The sequence below is a fragment of the Phoenix dactylifera genome, chromosome 4, assembly GCF_051530095.1.
Source record: "Phoenix dactylifera cultivar Ajwa chromosome 4, Ajwa_hap1_PhDact_Kaust_v1.1, whole genome shotgun sequence".
Taxonomy (NCBI): Eukaryota; Viridiplantae; Streptophyta; class Magnoliopsida; order Arecales; family Arecaceae; genus Phoenix; species Phoenix dactylifera.
In genome coordinates, this window is record NC_143193.1 from 45,657,874 (window position 1) to 45,660,639 (window position 2,766).

Sequence of the window (2,766 nt, forward strand, 5' to 3'; positions counted from 1 at the left end):
TTTCATTTGCATCTTTTATTGATATCTCCTACGCATGCACTATAATACGACATTTAGCCTACACGTTATGTTCTTTAAAGGGGTTTCAAATTAGGGAGAGGAGAAAGTGTCTTATACCCCATTCCTCTCCGACTATCTCTCTGTATGCATTATTGCATGGTGGTTATCATCTTTCATGCATGTATTGATCATTTCACTACATCTTTGTAGTCTAATTCTAAGTAACTGGTATTTCTTTTTCAGCCATTCTATAAAGATCTATGAGCTAAGTATGCTCTGACTGCTCAGAAGAGGTATCTCGGTGGTTAATGACCAGGTAGTGAGAACATGGTTCTGGTAGAACCTTATACTGGAACTAGATTATCACATAAGAGAAACTCTTTTATCTCAAGTGGAGAGTGGCGCACTAGACTCTCTATTCTCTGATCTCTTTTAAGATGGTGGTCCTCCTCCATCCTCTCCTTTCAGATTAGGCAATAATGTCATGGAGTGGCTGGGCTAAATGGCAGACATAATTTCCCTAAGCAAAAGAATGGGAGAGAAGTAAGACAGACGCCAATAAAGATGAGATAATTGAGTGGAGTAATCATTTTGAGCTGAACGCCTTTTCCAAATACAAAGATACAATTCAATAAAGCACTAGAAGCACCCAAACCTAGGCTTACAGGATAGGACATTGTCATACTCAAGTGGTTTTAGTGGGATTTACATGGCTTGGACAATGCTGTTTAAGTGAAGGAAAGAAAAAGGCTAAGAGGCCATTGAAGTAGTGTTGGTATGTATTGGAATTATTATATTTAAAGTAGAATAAGTGGAAGAGCAAACCTACCTCATTTAGGTCCACCATTCTCAGCTGTCAGCCTGTCAGCATGGATCTTAATGAAGATCTTTTCGATGAGAATCTAAACGTTGTGCTCGTACAAAAGTGACATGTTGGAAGACTTTTTGTTTACGCTTTCTTTTCTCCCAAAGTTCGGAGTTTGACATGGTTAAAAATTTGGGCATAGAGAGTCAACACTACATCAATTAATTTCTTTCCACTCAACTGGAGTGTAAACCACCGCAAAGGGAGAGTCAGATGTGGATAGGCTAGGCTAAGGTTGTCTCATACTGTCCCAAGTTAATGCTGCTTAGCTTCTCGCTACAAATTGCTTTGCTTAAGGTGATATGAACAGAGGCACATTTTGTCTTACCTGCAGGTTGATTGCTGTAGTTCTAATGTGACATTTCTGGGAAAATGTTGGTTGAGACTAAGCTGATAATCTTAGGAATTTCTTTTGTAGGTTGAATGTCAGTAGAAAGTGATTACAGAGGCTCCGATTTAAGGGATCTGTACATAGTGACAAGTTGAACATTCAGGAATTATTCAGACAATAAAAATTGCAAGTCCTTACAACATGAAAAATCCATCAAAGATATGGGGGGAAAAATCAGGACTTAAACCAACAAATATAAGAGGAAAAACTAAGAGATGGTTTATTAGCGTATTTTCTCCTTGAAATGTGTTACCATTCTAGAATCTATCAAGAGGTAAGAATTTACAAGATAGCTTAAAGTTATAGCATCCATGGAGGAATCTGGGGCACATAGATATAATAATTTTGGGTGAATCACATGAAAAAATTGAATATATTATGTGGAACTTGGATGAGTAGTGCTGTTCTCTATTTCTTCTTGTTATGTATGTTCTCTTGTTGTTTCTCAATTGCAAAATTTAGCTTTGTGAAATCAGATTTAAGAAGGTCATTTTCATGTATTACAATCATACTATGAACAACTATAACTTTAGTAGTACAGAAATGTTGTAGGATCCACAAGATTAGAACGAAAAGCATATCCATGTAGCATAGAGACTCCAACTATTACCATTTCAAATCTTTTAAGAAATAAGAAAAAATAAGAGCTTTTAGCATGTATAGCTTTTTGCATGCATATCCTTGTCATTTTTGATTTTACATAGATGTCACTGAAAATTGTTTTTTTCCTTGCTCTCACCAGGCATGTCAGAACTATCCATTATCTATGCAATGGACTACTTTGTCCTTTTATTGTGATCTCTACTATATATGCAAAACCCTGAAATGGTGACCTACCAATGGAAGGGCAAAATAGTCCTTTTCATGGACAATGGCTTCTGACATGGCTGGTGATAAAAGCAAATGGCAGGGGCATCCTCACAAAAAAACACCTGTCCAAAATAAAATAGTACAGGGGTATATATGCAAAATCACATATGGGCAGGGGCATGCTTGCAGAAATCCCAAAAAATAAAACCATTTCAACTCAACCTTGGGTCGTGAGGCTAAGTGTATAAATCTCTTTATGAGAAATTCCTGTCAGTTGCCAACTTCCAATACATTGACCTTCATCATGCAAAGGAGCTGAACATGATTGGCATGGAGACTGCTATTGTTCCAAAGTTATTGCCACTGGCTTAAGAAGTTCTAATAATTGGGCTACTAAGGCACTTGTGGACCGTAACTAAATTGGAACAAATATGCTTATCATTGATCTTGTGTTCTGAGTTCCAGAAAATGGAAATGCTGGCACCACATGGACTGGGTTAAGGGTGAAATTTTGTAGTAGTAATGCAGCTGACATGTTTTGTAGGTGAATAGGAGAAGAACAAGAAGAATCAATATCGGAACCAAGCGTAATGACACCAAAATCAAACCAAAAAGGTCATGAAGACCCTAATGCATAACCATAATTCATCCAGTCATCCAATGCACAATGAAATTAATTATGAATGGTAGACAAAAAACA